Here is a 22,357-nt window from a genome sequence, read left to right as displayed (position 1 = left end):
TCACTGGTCCAGGCCAAGAAAGAAGAGTTGACTGAATAATTACTACCGTATTGTCCGGTGTATAAGACAACTGGGTGTATAAGACGACCCCCAATTTTTCTTGTTAAAATATAGAGTTTGAGATATACTCGACCGCAGATTCTCTGCCCGGTCAAACTACATGGCTCCTCTATAGAATCCTGTTTTCCTTAACTATCCCTGGAGTAAGTGCATACAATTAACAAGCTGATTCATCCCCTATGTGCTGATTTCATGGCCATCAAGAAAATCAATACTTCAGACTAACATGACATTCTTATTGTTACAAAAGGAGGGGTACCATGACATTTCCTGTTATATCCAAGTCGAGACTGTAGTTTAATCCTGATTTAATGATTTCAGATCTTGATTTGTAGTTTGAAATCAAACCATTGTCTCTTAAAGCCTACATGATTACAAATACATCTCCTGCCCCCAAAAGAAAATGGATTGGCAATCTCTTATAAACACACAGAAAGTAAGGGTGATTACAACGGTCAAGTACTGAACGTCCTCACTTAGCACAAGCCACTTTGGTCCTCCAATGGGCTCCACACAGCACAGCAGTGAGGTCCAGCCCACAGACAAGGCGCTGCAGGAATCTTAATGTGGTCTATAAGGCTGTCTCCTTGAAATAATGCCTATTTGCCCCAGCCCCACACCTGTGATTTCAGGTGTAGGGGCAGGTGAAAGCAAGGCTAAAAAGAAACAATTGAGAGCCTTAAAGGTGTGCTCCTGATAGTTCCTCTGCAAGTGAGGTTTGCTGTAAATGCTAATTTGGTGCTGACAGCAAGCCCCACTTGGATCAGCTGCTCTATGGAGTTCTCAATCAAATATAGTGGTGCCCCGCTGGACGAAAATAATTCGTTCTACAATTTTTTCATCTAGCGGGTTTTTCGTCTAGCGAAGCGGCAATGACAGCTGCACTTTCGCTAGACGGAAGAAAAAAAAGACGAAAAAAATTCGTCTTGTGAGGCAGCCCCATAGACTTTTTCGTCTAGCGGGGCAGCCTCCCGCTAGATGAATGCCTTCATCTAGCGAGTTTTTCGTCTAGCGAGGCATCATGCAAGCAGATTCCCACTTGTGCAACAAGATTTCTGCTTCCTCCCCCCCCATACAACCTGAATGCTAGATTGACCTTTAGCTTAATTCAATAAAACATATCATCATTCCATAGAAATTAATGGATCTAAGTAAGCTATGTTCATTAATGTCAATGGACCTACTCTAAGTAAGACTAACTTCGGATACAACCCTATATATGCTATTACAGTACTGTACTCCAACTAATTGGTTTCTAGTGTAATCCTTGATATCAAACTCACATGTGGTTAAACAATGTCTAGCAGGTTACAGGGTAGCTGCTAAGTCTTGAATTGCCGGAATCCAGTAGAAAGAGATATATAAGAATGTTCTGCCCTTTCTGGTGCTTCTAGGCCAGTGTTTTTCTACTGGATAACCTTCCTGGTAGTATTAATGTGCCAACTTAAGGACCCTTGCCCACCAGCCACAAAACTCCTAGATACATGCCAAAATTGTTAATACACGAAACACCTATCCAAAGATCTTCCCAAACCTGCCATCTTCCTACCAGCCTTCCCAAACCTGCCATCCTCCCATCAGCTTCAGGAAGCAGGTCCAAAACATCTAGAGGGGCATCTCTATATTATGTCCCAGGCATCAAAAAACCACTACACTAAGCAGAGGCTGTGTAGCATGAAAAACAGTTAAAACACAGAATTTGTAAATCAGAAATGGAAGAGGTGTTATAGTTAAACAGCTACCAGCATGATCTCTTGAGATGTTATTGGACTCTACTGATCCAACCCAGCCAGCATGGCCAATGGTCAGGAATGACAGGGGTTATAGCCAAACATCTGACCAGCAACACCTAGCCTACCCTAAGTATTATCAGCTTTTATTTTTATTCCCTTAGTCATATATTCTGCAAAAAAAAAAAAAAAAATCCTTGCTCAAGGATGAAACTAGCCTGGACCATGATGTGACACTACCACACAGTGTAGTTTTTAACCCCAAAAGAGGATGGCTTCATAATAATGCTAATCCAAACTGTGCAATGGTACATCATTGATTCAAAAAGCGCTTGTGCATAACTGATTACAACTACTGGATGAAAAAGGAAGAGTAGAAAGAAGAATGGCTCCCTTTAGAAAAAGTTCTCAAAACTGTATAAATGGGCATAAATTGTTGACAACTGTGATCTCTAACAATGATATTTTACTTCCTTAAAAAATGGGCAATGAGAGACCTTGAAGCCAGAGGTTTTGAGAAAACTCCAGAGCAGATCTGTGGATGCCGCAGGGGAAGAAGTCCCATTGCACAGGTGGAAGTACTTGGGCCAATGGCATAACTTCTCTGGATACAGGCCATAGCCAAATGAGGCCTTCCAGGCTGCTCTATTCGCTCCACAGGATTATCTCTAGGCCATAGTCCTTTTCAGGCTACACCCCTTGCTGGCTGTGCTCTGCACCCTCCTTGAGTACTTTTACTTAGTTGAAAGTGTCTTTGAGTTATGATAATGACTCTAGGTTGCCTGAGTTTTTGTGTGGCTGAAATGTAAAAGCAAGCCTAATACGACAAAAATCAGCAGAGATCAGGGTTACTATAATACATTAAGATTGTAAATCAAGCCAGGGGGAGACAAGAATGGAATGAGTCAACAACTTGGAAGATACAGAAAATATTTCATCTGGGATGAGGAGGAGTGAAGACTGAAAGTAATAATGAGGGAGAAAATGGAGCACCTCCAGGAAGACTAATCAGGAATACAGCTATCACAATCAAGTGTTCAGATAATGTGGAATCCAAATAAGAGAACTACAGAACAAAATGAACCATGAGGCAATTAACATCCAGGATGAAAGCAGTAATTTGGAACTTTTTCTGTACACATTCCAAGTTGTTCCAGTTCATTACATAGCTTGCCTGATACTGATCAAATAACTTAAGGAACAGCAAGATGCTTACCTCTTAACTACATTCACTAACTAGGCACATACTGCGGATGTTCGACAGTAGGCCAGTTGACCAAACAGGGGCCAGTTTGGGAGATCCAGGGCAAGCTACCCTCAGTGTTTCCCTCTCAATGATGCCCACCCCCTGCACCTGCTAATTGGAGGACAGGTGCATGCCTGCCCCAGGTGGTGCATCAAACAAGTACCAGGGTCACACGGCACACATTAACTTGCCCATGCCATAATGTTGATTACATTGGGGTAGTGCTGGGGAGGACAGGTGCATGGACCAGGAGCTTCACTCAGCAACACCAATAGGCTGCACCTCCATTCCCTTCTAGCCACCACCATGCTAATTACACTGGCCCTAACATACATGTGTTGGGAATGGCACTAGAATAATGAACAAGGTTGTGGTGAGTAAAGATGATGCTATGGTGGTAGAAGTGACCCCTGTTGGGGTTCCATCATTCACTCAAGTGTGCCATGTACTGGTGCTGAGTTAGTGACCAAAATTTATTCAAGAATAGCTTAACTGGAAACACTCTTTGGCACTTCCCTCAAAAGACGTCTACCTAGTTAGGAACACAGGCACAGCCAGATGTGTCAATAAAAAATAACTAGCATTCCTGCCTACACAAACTCATGCTAGTTGTAAAATAAAACGGGTGGAGGAGGAAGAACCAACATTTGTAATGTTGCCAAGCCTGGTAGCCCAAAGAAAATTCTTACACACCACAGGTGACTAGATGAGTGGCTACTCTGATAAAGGGCCTTCCTTACTGGGGTTATACAGTGGAACAGTGCTCAGCCTGTAAGGAAGTAATTATTAAAATTATTTTTTTGTAAAAGATGAGGCAAGTGAGAGAAAGGGAGAGTTATATTACTTGCTGCCTGTAATGTGAGTCCATTACACTATAAGTGACAGTGACACTTGAACAGTCATTGTTACACTGCTGTAGTTCCTGCATTAGCTGGAGGAAAAACACTGTCCTAGTGTCAATGCAGTCAGTGGTAGGGAACCTAGATTTCTGCTTAAAAGAAGCCCTAGAAAAAAAGTATTAATGCCCTGCAACAAGATTCTTATTTTTTTAAAAAACAAAACTGTAGCTAAACTGCAAGTAAAACACGGCGCAGCATCCAACTATTGTGCCCTGCCACTGCAAGGATTTTTGTTTGGCCAATGGAACTTCCTCCCCCTCTTTCCCTCATGTGTGCTCTTAGTCTTTCCTAGGAGTTTTCCTTAACTCCTAGGAGTTGTGGAGAGATTGGGGGGGGGGGATCTGTTGTGCAAGCAGAAATGCTTGTTCTGATGGAACACGCTAATTGGATACCACTGGTGGTTGTTTAACCACCTGGGTGAATTTATGTTTCCTAATATTTAGCTGTTGCTGTGGGAAGCTATGCAAATATATTCATATTTTGTATGAAGCTTTTAAATGCTTGCAGGTGGTAGTTTGGGAGTACTTGTTGATCTGGCACTCATGTTTGATGTGCAGGTGGTGGCTGTAAGGTGTGTTTTTTTCAGCATTAGCTGGCACGTCAACTACATTACATCTCTTCCTGACAAAGAAGAACCTACTCTGTGGAATGTCTTGCCAAATGGGATCTCCCAGGCCCTTCATTATATTGCTTTAAGTGGTTGGTGAAGACCTGGCTCTTTCGAAAGGCCTTTGGGGTTAATTATGTAATTTTTGCTGGTTTAGAGTTCTATGCAATCATCTTCCCCGTTGGAATTTGTTCTGTTGGATATTAACATTAGTTGGAGCATTTATGAGGCCATTTTTGTTTAGGTTTTTTTTGGTAGAGATGTCCCAGGATGTTTCCAAGATTGGCTCGTTTCCACTCAGCTTGCTAAATCCCAGAAACATTAGAATCTCACACAACAAAACAACATTTTACTGTAAATAATCAGTACAAGATGACTCACTCAGCTGTCATTGTACTAGTACCAAATCTAAAATTATTTTTAACTCTTTTAAACTATCAGTCATCCAATACCATTAACATACACGAGTCTTGCCTCACAAGATAACCCAGAGTGGACACGCAAAAGCAGAATACCAATTTTCATATACAAAAACACATTAAGTAACATATATACAAAAAAATACACATTACCTTGAGGCAGAGTTTATCCTTGTCTTGTCTGATTTCTCTCCTGTTTTCACTCTCTAATCTCCATTTTTGACACTTAACTATGAAGTGTAAATCTGCACAAAGAATAAAATATTAGATTAGTATAAAACAAAAAATATCAAGAAACAAAAATACAGTTTAATATTTCAAGTTTAGCTTATGAACTTGTGAGGCATCTTTAAGCTCAAATCCAGCCATGTAATTTCCATGTTTTTTACTATCTTGAAAAGGGATGTTATGAAGATGAGAACTGCCTTGCTATGGCAGCCCAAAAGTGTTCTGGTTCCATCAACAGCCAGTGAAATGCCTTTAGAAAAGCTTATAAGCAAGGTAGGAACACATTCACAATATCTTGATTTTTGCCCCCAGCATTAAGAGTTATAGCTGTTTTGGCAGGCAGCTGTAGATGGATGTAACCTCTGTGCAGGACAATCCTATGTTGACCATTGTGGTTATTTGTGTTGTCTTAGAAGTTACGGTTCACCTGCAGTTACCACCATTTGACACATTAAACACAACTACCAAGGGTAAAGGCTTAAAAAACGGATTTACTCCTCCAATACCAAACAGATCAGAGCTGGAGAAAATATAGCAAAGAGGAAATCATTAGCATTTTTTTCTCCCATGTTTCTACTTAACAGCAGAAAGGGAGGCCTGAACATTTATGTTGAAGCTCTTGTCTATTCACCTTCTCCACACTGTGCATGATTTTATACACTTCTTACTCATCTTTTCTCTAAACTAAAAAGCCCCAGATGTTATCCCCTTTGCTCATAGGGGAGTTTCTCCATCCACTTGATATTTTTGGCTGCCTTTTCTCCCACTCTCATAACACTAGAACTTGATGCCATCCTATGAAGTTGAATGTTGGAACAAACAGAACTTCTTCACACAGCACATATTAGAACTATGGAATTGCTCCCACAAGATTTAGCGATGGCCACCAACATGGCTTTAAAAGAGCATTAGCCAAAGTCATGGAGAATAAGACTAACAATAGCAACCACGCACCACAGCTGTATTTTACTTCCCCTCTTGGAGGCACTGTGCCTTTGAATACCAATTGCTAGGAATCACAAATCGAGATAATGCTATTGTACTCAGGTCCTGCTTGTTGGTGCCTGACCTTTAAAGCCCTAAAAGGCCTCAGGCTAGTATACCTGAAAGAGTCTCCACCCCAATCATTCAACCTGAGGTCCACTTCCGAGGATCTTCTGGCAGTTCCCTTACTGGAGAACCAGGCAGAGGGCCTTCTTAGTAATGGTACCCTCCCTGTGGAACACCCTCCAACCAGATGTCAAGGAGATGGAGATAAAGAACTACACAAGTTTTAGGAGACATCTGAAGTTCCTGTATTGGGAACTTTTTGATGTTTGACATTTTATTATTATTTTTCTTTTGCTAGAAGCAGCCCAGAATGGCTGGAGAAACCCAGTCAGATCAGTGGGGTATAAATATTAACAACAACAGCAGCAGCAGCAGCAGCAGCAACTTCCCAGAGGCACCTGGTTGGCTATGGTGAGAACAGAATGCTGTACAAGATGGACTTTTGGCCTGATGCAGCATGCCATTTCTTATGTTCCTAGAATCATAAGACCATAGAATTGTAGAGTTGGAAAGGAACATGAGTCATCTAGTCCAACTCACTGCAATACAGGAATCTTTTACCCAATGTGGGCTTGAACCTATGGCTCTTAAGATTAAGAAACTCGTGCTCTACTGACTGACCTATCCCAGAGTCTGTTAGGTGATAATACTATTTCTGCATTGAAAACACATGATTTGGGCGATCATGGCTGTGTTGAGCAGCACCATTAACAGCTTTCAACAGAGCTGTCAAACATGGCAATGAATGACCTATAGAAGTATACCACATGCCCTGGGATAAAAGTTATTCAACTGCCAATAGTGAATGACTTCTATTTAAGGAGGAAATCAAACATCATATCACAATGATCTAGTAAACTCTTTCATCAACACCTTTCTTTAATAATTTTTACACACAACTGTGTCTCCATGTATCTGAACCAGTTACAAACTTTCCTTGAGTTAACCATTTATTGGCAATGATCCTGATGAAGTTAGTTATCTCACTGATTTTATCAGTTAAGTGAATAAACAAGGGAAACAAGGGAACCAATTACTACACTACCTCATGTAAACACTTCACAAGACTGAAAACAAAGTCTGCTAGCCCACTCCCCAACACACTTCTGTTACCCACCATGGTTTGGGCTGGTCCTGCAAATGATTGTAAACTGAGGTCTGATCCTGGTCTGCAGGGCAAATGTAGGCCATGTTTTGTTAGTTCCTTGTAACAATGAACTGATTTTCTACAAATCAGGAAGAAATTCAGTAAGTGGGCTGTGCTGAGAAAGAGAACTTATCCCTTTAACAGCTAGCCACAGCTCCGCATATGTAAACTCACTTTCTGTGTTTGATTTACTACTTTACATGTTTCATATACGACAACACAGCAAACTACCATTTTGCTCAAGACCAAGGCATGCACGACCACCAACACACGTGCCGTTTTCAGTCCTGGAAGGAGGCAGAACGGGCTTGTGCATGCATTGACCCAGAACACCACCCTCACACAAACAGGGAGTTGCCTGTATTTTTAAATTTTCTTTCCAATTCTGAATGTTCAGCGCCACAAAAGATGCAACCCATTCAAAAGGAATACACAAATATTAAATTTAATCAGATTAGAAAAACCTCAAGTACTGTATTAATTTTTTTAGTCATATAAATACATTCTGTATTTACTCTGAAACTCCAGTCTGTTATGTAAATAAATTGTAAAATGTTAACTATAGTTCAGCCTTTCACTTAGGAACAATCTTTAAGGTTGAAATACACCAAGTATATCTACCAATGGAAAAAGTTTAAAAGAGTTCACAGATAAATCCAAGTCAGTCTTACAGTGATTCCAGAGAGAAGATAAAGAAGTGCAAGGTTACTGAATTGTGTTGCTCTATTTGAAAGACACTTATTTCCAAGATTTGTATCTCACCATAGAAGTTGCAGATTTTAAAAGTAATTTCTTGGCATCCAATGTTTCAAGTTTTCAATAGCTTGCCAACTAATAGGTCATATTACTCAAAGGAAGTTAGTGGAATTTTAAAGATGTAGTAGAAAAATTCGATTTCTTGCAAATTAATATTTGCACTGCTTATCAGTCCAAGCTTACTGGCAGAATGAATGTTGTTCTACTTGTTTTCCTTACCAGTACTATTGCTGCACATTTCATCATCTCTTCAATGTCAACCGTTTCAGTACAATGCTGCACATTAAGGGGACAACTAAGAAACCCAAAGCTGTACTGTTTTACAAAAGAAAGGGAATACTAAGGGTTTTGTTTGTTTGTTTTTTAAAAAGCCTGTATGGACTTTCAGAAACAGAGGGCAAGCTCCAACCCTGCATGGGTGAAATATCCACAGGCTGTAACAGAGTGTTCTGCCTGCCCACACTTCCATACACAATGGAAGAGAGGTGCTAAGCATTACAGTCAATGAGAGGTCTCTGTGTGTGCCTCCTATGTCCTGTCCACTCCTTCACTCATCTACTTGAATTCCTTAACAGTGGCACACAAAGACTTCTGCTTGTACACATTAAAAAGGAAAGATGTAAAGCAGAATTCTATTACGCCCTTCAGAGATACCTCCACTGTGATTGTGTGAGAAAGAATACACACTATTTATTAAAATATGACTCGACTCAAAACCCCAGGCTTTCCCCCCATTTTACAGGAACATATCATCAACATTTACCCCAATGCAAAACTCACCGATGGATATTAATGACAAATGAACTTACTGGAAGCAAGAATTAGGTTACAAATTGGGTAATATTTAATCAAATCTAATGCTCACTTTTTTGGCCAAATTACGTTCCGAAAATTAAGGTGCACATTAGATTCAATAGCACATTAGACTCAAGAAAAAACGGTATGACATCAACTCAAAGAAATTTAAATCTATAAATATTCACATTTTTAATCAACAATATGCATAAACCTGAAAATGCCCCCAAACCAAGAGTTCTGTGGAAAAATTCTAGGGTGGTTACCTAGCTATTGTGCAAACAGAACAACTTCTGCTCCCATTAGGAACTTTCCTTCCCATTCCCCCCCCCATGCTTCCACACCCTCAAAATGTGCTCTTAGTGCTCCGGAGGTTTCCCAACCCTCAAGAGCACATCTGGAAACTGGGGGGGGGGAGTTCCATCACATGAGCAAAAGCCATTCTGCTCACACAATGAGCAAAATCCTTACTTGAGTCACCCATTCTTTTTTATTCATTAATAACGGGGGCCAGCTATATGCATCGACACCCCAAATAATGAACACAGTAGCCTTACTTGAACATTGGAACATAAGAAGAGCCTGCTGAATGAGGTCAATTACCCATCTAGTCCAGCTTCCTGTGGCCAAACAAAGGCCTGTGGGAAACCCACAATGACAATCTGAGCACAAGAATCATAGAATCTTAAGAGTTGGTAGGGATCCAAGGGTCATCTAGTCCAACACCCTGGAATGCAGGAATCTAAAGCATCCATGACAGATGGCCATCCAACCTCTGCTTAAAAACCTCCAAGGAAAGAGAGTCTACCACCTCTTGTGGGAGTCTGTTCCACTGCCAAACAGCTCTTCCTGTCAGAACAGTCATGCCTCCTGTGGTTTCTAACATGGGGTGTGGAGCTTTCGTGTGCAAGCTCATACCAAGAACAAACTCAGTTGGTCTCTAAGGTGCTACTGGAAGGATTTTTTTTAAATTTTTAATTTTTTTAAAGTAATAAGCAGTGATACATCTGAACTGTCCCTTCCTCTCAATGTACTATGTTGTATGTTAGCTACTTCCATAAAAGAAATCATAGCACAAGTTTTAGATAAACTGGCCATGCAAAAGTCAAACTCAAATACTTTCCACCAAATAGGGCCGTGTGGCTCTTCAAGCAGCAATAATCTGTAGCAGGAGGGGAGGAAATGTTTGCAACAAAAATGAATAGATTGCATCACTACCTACACAATGAAAATCCAACATTATGCTTACAAGTATGGTATCACAAATAGCTAAAGATAGTGCTAATATTGTCATCTTAACACTTCATTTCCCTATAGTTCTAAAACAAGTATAGAATGCTGTGTATGTAGTAACAATGCTATTGGTGTGCTAGCATGGTGGGACTCAACTTCACAGCTGGCTGGTGGAAACTAACACTTGCCTACAAGATTCAGCCATACTTTTTAGACCCATGCCTAAAGGCAACTGAAGTATGTATTAAAGCACTAATCAGATACACAATATGCCACTAAAACACACAATTTATTAACTTGCTCATGTAACAAGATTAAATTTTGACCATTTACCCCATTCAAAACAAAAAATATTCAGCAACTTGACATTATTCCTTATAATTCTGAAATGGAAATACCGGTATGCATGCGGACAAAGAGGGTGCCCAATCAAGCTCTGGGAGAAGGTAAAAGTGGGCTGCTGCCAGTGTTAGAAACTCAGATATATAAGCTAGGCACCAAATGGCACCTTAAATCTAGCTTAGTTGCCACAATGGTCTATTCACCAGAGGATTGAATTAGATGGCCCTTGGGGTCCCTTCCAGTGTTAGAAACTCAGATATATAACCTAATTGCCAAAAGGCACCTTAAACCTTGGCTGTAGTCACCACAATGGAATGTCTAGACGCTGTTCCCCCTCGATGGGATGATGATTTTGATTAATTCCATTTCCATACTGCTTTGTATTTTGAAGAACAAATCTCAAAGTGGTTTACAACATATTAAAAAATTGAATAAAACAATCTGGAATAAAACTAACTCAACCTCCAAGGAAAATAAATAAATAAAGTATTATTTCTACTCCGCTCATCTGGCTGGGTTTCCCCAGCCACTCTGGGCAGCTTTCAACAAAAAATTAAAAATACATTAAAACATTAGACATTAAAAACTTCCCTAAACAGGGCTGCCTTCAGATGTCTTCTAAATGTCATATAGTTTATTTCTTTGACATCTGATGGGAGGGAGTTCCACAGGGCAGGCACCACTACTGAGAAGGCCCTCTGCCTGCTTCCCTGTAACTTCACTTCTCGCAGTGAGGGAACCGCCAGAAGGCCTTCATGCTGGACCTCAGTGTCTGGATTGAACAATGGGAATGGAGACGCTCCTTCAGGTATGCTGGGCCAAGGCCATTTAGGGCTTTAAAGGTCAGCACCAACACTTTGAATTTTGCTTGGAAATGTACTGGGAGCCAATGTAGGTCCTTCTCTAAGTGATATTTTGCTTTCCCCAGTCGTCAACCTGACATCCAGAGAACTCCATATGGTTGCAACTGGACTCGCACCAGTTGCAAAATGTGCCTGCCTAATTTCGAACACTGGACTCCCTACCAGCACTACAATTCTTACGATTCTATGATGTCACTTACACTGCTTGCCTTTTACAACAATTCACTTATCCCAGTGTGCAAGAATGAGAAACACACACAGTGGAAATGGTATTAACTATGGACTAAGGTAGAGGTTTTTAAACCATGGTCTGTGAGTACCATTTGGGTGGCCTGTGGAAAGGCTGCAGCAAAGTGAAATATACCTATAGCCGTGACGATTGAGGACCTCAGCAAGGGGTCCATGATTTGTGCAGCAGCATGGAAGCACAAGACATGCCCAGCCCTGTAGAGCTGCATAGATATAAGCCACTTCACAGCAGCTAGTATAGCAGGCTTTAAATACCACTGAGATTTGTGGTGTGAATGTAAAATTAATCCAAATTTCACTCTCGCATCAAACCAGTATGCTTTATATTGGGAACTGATACCAATATGCTTAACAACTACTCAAGAATGAATGTGGACATGGAAATAAACAAACAGCATGGATACTGGCTGGAAAAAGCTACTGAGTGATGGTGCAGAACTCTGAGAAGCATGGACATGTTCTCTATACTTCTTGGCAAGCAGCAACAAAAACTCTGCTCATTATACAAGGATTCATTTATCTCAAAGCAAAAATTATGCAATAGTCTGTAACTATTTGATGAGCATTTCATTAACATGGCCACAGGGATGGATTACATCTGAACAGAAGAAAGCAAAGGATGTAGGTTTCTGAGGTAAGGCTGCAGAAGAAGACGCAAATAAAGACAGGTAGCACAAAACCATTTATAAACAGGGAAAAACAATAGTAGCTGCTAGCCTACCCTGCTACAATCCCAAACACATTCAGTAGATGACTTGATAATATGAGTATAAAACCAGATTCAGCTGCCTGCAAGGAAGACAAGCATTGTTGTTATTTTTATTACACGATTCTCACGTCTTTCTAAGTCATGCTTCGGTTCTCTGTAAAGCTGCATTCCATCACATTTCTTTGCTTTCTGGACATAGCGTCTCCATCAGTAAAGGACCTTGCACTCTGATTTCACAGTGAAAGAAAGGACTTGAACAGAAAGCATCAGAAATACTTTGCACCCCGGTTTTAAAATATATTGGCAAACACAGGTTTTAAAATAACTAGGCCCCATAACTTAAGATTCTAGCCCCTGTTTTGCCTCCATTTGCTTCCAAATACCAGTTGCTAGAAACCTTGGAAGGGGAGAGTATTCTTGTGCTCAAATCTTGCTTGTGGGCTACAGGCATCTGATACGGTTACTGTGAGAACAGGATGCTGGATGGACCACTGGCCTAATCCAACAGGGTCTTATGGTGTTCCTACTATTTTATACTTTTAAACTAGTGTTAGAAATGAGCCAGGTGAGTTTTGCGACTTGTGTTGTGTCCAATTGCGACCATGTGGAGATCTCTGGATGTCAGATGGGCAAATGGGGAAAGGAAAATGTCACTTAGAGAAGGATCTGAAATATTTTCCTTGAAGCTTGAATTATGTTTTATTCTGGATTTTTTTATTTTTTATTTTAATGTTTTTGTTCTTTAAAATATGAAGCAAAATTGAAATGAAAAATATTAATATTACTAATAATAATAATAAATCCCACCAGGAAAAGGAAGGCATGTAAACATTCCGCTGTGGGGACCATAACCTAGGTTTAAGGTGCATTTAGCAATTAACTTATATATCTGAGTTTCTAATACTGTACTGATTTTGACTGCTCTCTCAATGGTGCTTGTTATTATTATTTGTTTCATTTGTATGCCATTTTATATTTTAAAGAAAAAAATCTCAAGGCGGTTTACAACACACTGAAACATGGACTCCTTGGAGAAAAAAGGTGGGATATATAGGCAATAAATAAGCTCTTCTGCTTAGGAAAGCTGGAGAGGCCAGCCAGATGGGTATGACAGTCACCAACTTGACATCCAAAGATCTCCATATGGTCGCAATTGGAAATGCACCAGTAGCAAAATGCACCTGGTGCCTGGCTAGTTTCTAACACAACTTCCTCTGCCAGTGACAGTAGCTGCAAGAAGGGCAGAAAAGTGGCGCTGGCAGCAGCAGGTATGGAGACAGCAGCAAAGCAAGACGGCACTTCTCAAGAAGCTGAATAGTGGAAACCATATTAATGGGAATCTTTTATGTATTTACCTTCTACTTTAACAAACTACACTATAACACAATCACAAATTGAAATATGTAAGTACAGTAAGAACCACTTTTTCCAAGACTGCATTTGAATGAACTTCTACCTAACAGATTTAATTACTCTTGCCATATATAGACAAAATTGAAAGCAATCTCCTTAAAACTAACTTATTGAAATAAATTATACTGATTTTGGTCGCATTCCTCTGATTCTATGCCAAGGCTTCCTGCATGGAGGTCAAAGATAAGCAATTCCTATAGACTAAATGCAGATTAAGAAAGCACAAATACTACCGGTAACTCTTTTGGAGTCAAACTGATCATTTATCTCACTGTACAGACGACAAAGCAGATAACAACTGAAGAGGTATGCTGGATCTTACCAGCAGTGTTAGAAACTCAGGTATATAAGCTCATTAAACCAAAGCTTCAATTTCAGTTGCCAAAATGAAATGTCTAGGTGCCATTTTTGGCCAAGGTGGCTCTGAAGTCTTTTTTCTTTTCTTTTTCAAATGATGGATTGACTGTTATTATCTGTTAAACATCTGGCTAGTTCAGATGACAATCTTGCACTAGGTTAAGAACTTTGAGGACTGAAAGATGTTACTTTATCCAGAGACAGTCCACATATATGGACTGATACCTATTTTTCTTAATGTTGACAGACTATTCATAATGTAAAAATATTCTTCACAACTGTGAGCAGGGCAGTGGGGTGGGGTAAGTGAAGACAATCTACAACAATTAAGTGTAACGTTGTTCACAGCTCCTGCCCAGGCTGCACAGAAAAAGCATTTTGGTTCCATAAATTCATTCTGATTGTGCAGATATAAGTGATAGAATTCTGCAGGATGGGGTATTAGTGTGTGAAAACAGTCTGGATCCAGTGATCCCCAGGCATGTACCTCCAGATGGTGGAGATGTCAGGAACCATCCTGGCACTTGGGCAATAGTTGGTCGCAAATGGTCAATAGTCAAGTGCAAAAAAAAATAAAAAATAGTCAAGTGCAAAATGTGCCTGGCATCTGGTTGGTCGCAAATGGTCAATAGTCAAGTGCAAAATGTGCCTGGCATCTGGCTAATTTCAAACACTGCTTACCAGCTGCACTTTATATACTACAACAACCCACCAACCTTACAATTTTGGTGGAAGTTCTTAGTGATATGATAGACTCTCTGTGCAGGGACTGTTTAAGAAAAATTATGGGCAGATGCTTGAAAGTATGGGAAAAGCTACTTTTGAGATAGTTGTAAGATAGAAATGTAGTCATTCATTGACCCTGAACTCATCACGGTAATGGAAATATTGGTTATATATTTACAACACTGGAGCAGCTGATGAACAATGTAAGTCCAAACAATTAAGGGATAGAGTTCCTCTAAATCCCAGGATCTCAAAAAAGTGGTTACTGCCTCAGAGAGGCATAGTGTCCAGCTAAGCTTCCCTTAGTACTACTTTGGGCAATACTGGCACTTTTCTCATTCATGTGGCCTTCATTTTACTTCTGAGCCAATACTGTCAGGGGGTGAGACTGAAGGAAGTGGTCAAGTAGCTTGGCTGGGTTCTACATGTGTAGTTAACAGTTGCTACAGGAGAAACTCTGGCATGGAAAATAAACTGGCAGGGCTGAAACCCACCTCAGCCCCTACAACTCTCAATTATAGTGCTTGGTAACTGGGATAGTCTAAGCTTCCCCCCACAATTCCTGGAACAACTTACTGCTCAAACCTTTGAATGACTGCTCAGCCAGTCTCTTCCACTTTCCTTTCCCAGTTCTCCTCATCTTCTATTTCTGCTGACTACTAACCTAGACTGAGGTTGCTTCCTGATGCTTTCCTCGTTCTCATTTCCACCTCTACTTTTCCTTCCTAGAAATGTATACTGAAAAAAATTACTAGGCAAACAAGATTACTCAGAATTAAGACCGCCATTTGATTACGGCTTGCTTCCAGGTAAGTACACACAAGATTGGAGCCTCAAAAAGATAAATACTACGAGTTTTGTAGCAGTGTATGACCTGGTTTGTGTTTCACATTATGGTGCATGCTATTTTGCTCTTCCCCACACTAGGAACAACCACAAATATTGGCCTATTGTATTGTCTAATCCAGAGCTTGTGGTTTGCACAAAGTACAAGTGATAGCAGTTTGTTCCTAGCTTACTGTTCATGGTGTGTTTTGGGGAAACAAACTAAGACTGCGGGTTTAGACAACACAAGAAGCAAAAGCTTGTTTTTATTGCTCCCAGAGTCATGAACAGGAACATGAGAGCAAACTGTCTCCACTAGCATGCTACTAGTGACATCAAACCGCTTTGTTAGCAACACCAAAGTGATCTCCTCAGGGTGCAAGCCTGGGCAGTGTGTATGGAAATCCTGGGCTGGGCTGCCTAGAAGAAAAGACGCCCCCCCCCCATTTGCAGCCTTGCTGATGTGGTCCACAGGAAAGCAGAGATTTATGATCAGAGTTTTACTTCTCTGAGACAGGCTACCTTCCCAGGTTGAAAAGCCCCATCTGCCCCTCACTCCCCTCTACAGCAGGTGTAGAAACTGCATTCTTGACCACTGTACCCACTACTGATTTTGTCCATTCAATTCACATGTAGGGGAAGCCCCTAATTCACCTAAGGGTTGAGACTCACCAGCTACCCTCACCAGGTTTAGCCAGCCAGTCAAAGCAGTTCCCAGGAAGCAGCTGCTGCCGCATGCTGACAGCTTCTAGGAGCCACTGGTGAAAACTGAGTGCAGGGTGAAGACCAAAGGTGGACAAACTACCCCAGGAGGAGGACGACATGTCTCCCAACAGAGGTACTCCTCCCCCAACACCACCCATACCCCTACACAGACATACATTAAACCACAGTTAAACATTTACTAAGGTTTAACATTAGGTGTGAACACACCTTTCTGGTCTGAAGCAGGCATAGGCAAACTCTGGCCCTCCAGATGTTTGTTACTACAATTCCCATCATCCCTAGCTAACAGGACCAGTGGTCAGGGGTGATGGGAATTGTAGTCCCAAACATCTGGAGTGACAGTTTGTGAGAAGTGAAAAGGACAGTCATAAGGCAGAGGCCATGTTAAAAAGAAAGCTGCTGCAGGATACTTGCTTCTACTTATCTCCACACTATTTCAAAGGTTACCAAAAGCAGCATTTCACAAGCAAATACGACCATTTGTAGTACATGAAAGTGTAGCACACCCTATGCAGAAATGTGTCTTCATAATACAAATTGAGAAAATATTTGTCTTAAAACACATTTCACTCATTAAAAAAACAACCTGATAATATTGGGAACAACTTGAAAAAACAAAAAACAAAAAACAGGAGAACTGGGTGGAAATGCCTTGTGTGGGAATGTACCATGCTTAGTTCTCATGATCATACCAGACTGGGACATTTTATTTACCCAGCACCCACACAAAGCTGCAATCATAAGTAAATCACATGTAAGTTGCAGGTCTAGTGCATAGAGTTTGACAATCTCAAATACATTAAGTCAAAAATCCATATTCCTAAGACCACCACTAAGTTCCACATAAAGATATACAACTGGTAGGAACTAAAGATGGATTTACACTCTTAAGCAGGCGTCCCCAAACTCGGCCCTCCAGATGTTTTAGGACTACAACTCCCATCATCCCTGACCATTGGTCCTGTTAGCTAGGGATGGTGGGAGTTGTAGTCCCAAAACATCTGGAGGGCTGAGTTTGGGGGTGCCTGCTCTTAAGTAACAAATTCCATAATAAATTGGCATGTCAAAAGGATGCACTTTAGACACACTTCCACACACCAGCAAATTCCTAGAATGCTAATACAGACTGAACTACATCCCTACCTGCATATAAGAACTCAAAAGAGCTTCAACTGTATCACTGCCTCACTACCAGCCCTTTGCAATAAACTAAAGATAGCCAGGCGACTGATGGTTTTGAATTATGGTGCTGGAGGAGACTCTTGAGAGTCCCATGGACTGCAAAAAGATCAAACTTATCCATCCTTAAAGAAATCAGCCCTGAGTGCTCACTGGAAGGACAGATCCTGAAGTTGAGGCTCCAGTACTGTGGCCACCTCATGAGACCCTGATGTTGGGAAAGATGGAGGGCACAAGGAGAATAGGATGACAGAGGATGAGATGGTTGGACAGTGTTCTCGAAGCGGCTAGCATGAGTTTGGCCAAACTGCGGGAGGCAGTGAAAGATAGGCGTGCTCTGGTCCATGGGGTCACGAAGAGTTGGACACGAATGAACGACTGAACAACAACCACAACAACAAAGATAGCCAACGTGATGCCCTCCATATATTGTTGAACTACAACCCCCATTGCTGACCATTAGACATTTTTATTGTGGCTAATGTAACCAAGCGAAACCTCAAATAAATAAAGGAAATAATAACTAAATGATTTAACCTGGGGAGGTGGGAAATACAAGAATTTGTAGATTTGAATCACATTGTACACTGGCAAGCATCCCTTCACCTCAGAGTTACAAACTGAGATATGAAAGCTAGGAACTAAAAGGCCCCTTAAACCGAGGTTATGGGCGCAACAACGGAATGTCTAGGCATGCTTTTTTATAACAAGAATACAAAGCTAAAATGAATGAACTTCAGCTAAAATATTGTGTTCATATTTCACAGTCTAGTCCTCCCCCTGCTCACCCCCCTAATATTCTTAAGAGGGTCTCTTTTCTAGTCTTCATAGAGTAGCTGGAAGTGGGGAGGCAGAAAAAGGTCCTCCTTTTCTTCCACTCTGTAGTTTTAATTTGAAATCTCAGGCACAGTACTGCACCCAGAGCTCAGAAACTGCTTGCACTAATGAAATTCCATCGCAAAATGTGCCTAGAACAATGGGAGTTTCAAACACTGCTTCATCATGTCCACTTCGTGCATTATATTTTTCCTACATGGACATACTGACAATACACGTACACTTTTGACTTTCACAAGTCACGGCTTTATGCATTCTTGAAAATATACAAAAAATTATAAGCAAGTGTTTATGAAGCAAAATGGGCATTTTTTAAACAAGAAAATGTATCCCATTTCTACACTTCTACAGGAAAAAACGTGTATGAAGCAGCCTTTGGCTGATGCACAATAATATCAAAGGCAATACCACCTTTGATTAGCTGGAATTCTGTACCTGTACAAGTGAACATCTTGTGTAGGCAAAGCCATAGTGAAATTTCATGTACTGTGAAACAAACTGTGACCATAAGAAATGTTCTACTGTAATGCTAGTTTAAGCTGTTTCTCATGCATACCTGCATGCTCCATGGAGTTCAGATGCAATTTTAAAGTCTAACAACCATAAACAAAAATGGCTAGTGGCCAATCCAAACACTCCATAAATATTTTCCCCTCCATAGAAGCAGGTAATTTCCTTCCACATCATCATTACATGGTCCTGGGGCAGCAGGTTCACTTTCAGTAGCCTACAACTACTGGTATAACGCAAGGCATAAAAGATACCCCTGAAAGCAAACAAACTTATTTGACTGTCCCATAGATACTAATTCACCCCACAAGTATTATAATCTGCTGCAGGTGAGAGAAGGGATAAAGAAGAATCAGGAAGCACTACACAAGAGCCAGGAGGTAACAAGAGCCAGGGATAACTGTCTGCTTCAATAACATATCTGAGCCCAGTCTTCATAGAGTTGGGACTATTGCAGCTGTTGGGACCAGAGGGATATTAATTAAATTGTGATAAACTGTTCTTGTTCAGTTCCAACTTTACTAAAGCAGTGGCAAATGCCTTCTCAGGAAAAAAAATCCTCTGCAAGAAACCAAGAGGGGAAATTACCATCATTACAGAGTAATAAAAACAACAACTGCAGGTCAGGTTGGTGTGAGACTCTGCCTACGTAATAGGTTGCATGCTATATCCACACTGATTTACTGTACAGCACAATTCTAAGCTTGTTTATTCAGAAGTTCCAATGAATTCAGTGTGATTTACTCCCAAGTACGTTGAGTTTGGACTGCACCCTTAACCTTGAAATGCGCAATTTAGCATTTTCAGACTTAGTCCCTATTTCACTACTGCAACTGTATAACTTAAGGTGAATAATCACTTTGCCCCCAAAGAAGCCTACTAGCGACGTTGATCAAAATATTTTGGAAATTATTATGAACTTTATTAGCTTTAATTAAAAACGCAGTAAGACAAGCATTCAGCTGAAAGAAAGCAAGGATGACCACTGATTTTATCATAACACGCACTATGTATATGAACACTTACAAAAAGCACCCAACATTACGTAAGGACCCAGCTATACAAAAACCATTATCAACACATACAATCACTAAATATTCACTTATGTTACTGCCAAGTGGCCACTCTCTGTCGACTAAATAAAAATTTTCAGTTTTGCAGTTGTTCTAACAAACGGTAGTCTGTTCTAATCATGATCCACTTCTACCTAGTGAAGCTTCCAGACCTGCTAAGAATGCAGCCCTCAAACCCCACCCCACTAAAGGCTCCTCATATTAAGTGAAGGCTTTCTACTGGACTACCCGTCAGATATCTGCGTTATAATCCACATCTACCGTTAGATCCCACTGAACTACATGGCACCGCTTTAAGGCTTTTGTTGATTTGTTGACTGCGGGGGCAAAGGTTGGGAAGGGAGAAAGAGCCATTACGTGTGGTCCTCACAGAGGCACAAACAGCGCGTAGCCGTTTGTACGTACTTAAATCGGGCAGTTAAGGAATCGGCCCCCGGCAACGCTCCGAATCGGGTCGCAAGCGAAAGATCCGCTGCTGCCTCTGCACACCGTTGCCAACTGCGGCCTTGTTAGGCGGGACGCCGCTTGCCGCGCATCCTCCGGGCCTTTCGCTATCAGGCTACACAACAGGAAGCCAATAAACGTGCCGGTCCCGAGCCAGGAGACCAGCCGGTACAGACCCCCCAACTCGCAGGGGGCCAAGGCACGGCCAGACCCGCTCACGGGGGAAGCCAGGTGGGGGCGGCGCCGGGCAGGAGTAGCGGTCGAGCCAGGCCTACAGGAACCGCAACCTTTGGCAGGCAGGGCACAGAGCGGAGAGGCGGAGCTGCCTGCTTCGCGCGCGCCCTGCTCCGAGGAGCCGGTCAGACCGGCGCCCTCTCGCAGCGGAGCCTCCGCTAGCGCCGCCGCTTCCCTCTCGCCCGCCCCGCCGCTCTCCCTACCGGAGCCGCGGCCGCCACTACCGCCGCTTCCCCCTCCTGCTCGATGACAAAATGGCGGCGGCAGGAAGTACCATCAGCACCCGCCCCGCCCAGGTTCGCTTACTGCGCCACCCGCGCACGGGATCCAGGCGCCCTCAGCGGGAAGGCCCTCCGCCGCTTCGAAAAGGCACCCCAGCGAGCGGAAGGCCCGATGTGCAAGGGCGGCGCGGGGGCCACCCACAACGCACCCCGGCCTCATAGCGGTACAGGCGGAGGGCACGGACATACTTACGGCAATCACGTACCCTTAAAGGGAGCAGCGAAGCAGCGCTTACGGAAACGCCGTAGCCACCATAAGCCTTCCACACCACCTACCGCAATCCGCGTAAACGTGCGAAATAGCGAGCCACATCTTGTTCCCGATTAACCCACCGTGAAACTTTGCCGTCCACCGCGAAAATGCAGAGGGGAGTGGGGTGGGAGAAGTTGCCCTGCTCACGCGGGCACGGGAAACCAGAGACCCCAGGCAGCGTAGGCTCGCGTAAAACCTTTGCGCAATAGGCCTCGACGCAAAAAGCGTAAGTCGCCTGACGCAACGGTCACATTACGCAATGCGGGTTACGCCGACAAGACAACGTAACTGAACAAGGAGAATACCAACCCCCGCAGCCTCTCCCGGCCCGGCCCAGCTCTTACCTGACGGCGGGCGGAGAGCCGGAGAAGGCCGCGTTGTCACCAGCCTCCTACCAGACCAAATCCAGCAAAGCCCTGAGTGAAGGGGAAGCGCCGCACTCCGTAGGGAGGGTCGGGGACCACAGCGAACAGACCAGGGCAGAGAGCGACGGGCAGCGGGACCAGCAACGGCGGGGCTGCACTGACCTCACCACGCAGCGCGTTACGTCACCACGCAACAAGCCACGCCTCGCGCAGGGCACAGGACTTCGAATCCAAGGTTCCCTTACCTCACGGCCACGCCCCTTCGAGTGAGTGGGCGCGAGGAGGAGCTCTTCTCAGTCCCGCGAGGGAGACGGCGCGTGAGGGTTGTCGTAAGGCAAGCGGGAGAGGGAAGGAAGCTGCGTCGCCGCCGCCGCTGACGCCTCGCAAGCGAATAATGGTGCTTGGGAGATGGGGCTTATTGCCCCACAAAGGTGCTGCTTGCTCTTTGAAGAACGTAGGAACTGCCGCTCTTGTCTCCAGTCCTTTCCGTCGCGCGCCCATTCCGTCGCGCGCACAGCACAAATTCCCGGAAACGTGACAGAACAAACTTGGCTCGTTAGAATGCACCACATCCCCGTTTCTGATCTCGCTAGAGGGTCCAATCCGACCCCGTGGATAAATTTGCTACTGCCAACAGTCAGGCAATTAATTGCCCGCGAAAGCATTTAGCTCTACTGCCTGTTAATCCACTGACCGTGTTACTTTTGAGCTCTAAGGCTGTTGGTGCTCGATAATAATAATAAAAAATTATTATTCCTCGGGGCTGGGAATTCTGTGGCGCTTCACTCTGCCCGGTTGCAC

The 22,357-nt window shown here is 42.7% G+C and overlaps 1 protein-coding gene across 6 annotated transcripts in view; it reads right to left on the bottom strand.

Annotated features, from left to right (window-relative positions):
- The window catches only part of BRD4 (bromodomain containing 4), a 65,881-nt gene extending 44,146 nt beyond the window's left edge, over window positions 1–21,735 (bottom strand). For 3 of the 6 annotated variants that reach the window (XM_033139625.1, XM_033139628.1, XM_033139629.1), the window contains exons 1-2: window positions 21,536–21,734; window positions 5,115–5,206 (exon numbers count right to left, since the gene is read on the bottom strand). The gene's annotated coding sequence lies outside the window, so the exon portion shown is untranslated. Of the gene's footprint in view, window positions 1–5,114; window positions 5,207–20,384; window positions 20,595–21,535 lie in introns of those variants that run through there. The other 3 variants (XM_033139630.1, XM_033139626.1, XM_033139627.1) reach the window with 3 other exon arrangements.
- Between the last annotated feature and the right edge of the window lie 622 nt (window positions 21,736–22,357).

The sequence above is a fragment of the Lacerta agilis genome, chromosome 2 (genome assembly GCF_009819535.1).
Source record: "Lacerta agilis isolate rLacAgi1 chromosome 2, rLacAgi1.pri, whole genome shotgun sequence".
NCBI classification, from domain to species: Eukaryota; Metazoa; Chordata; class Lepidosauria; order Squamata; family Lacertidae; genus Lacerta; species Lacerta agilis.
This window is presented reverse-complemented; position numbering and strand designations above follow the sequence as displayed.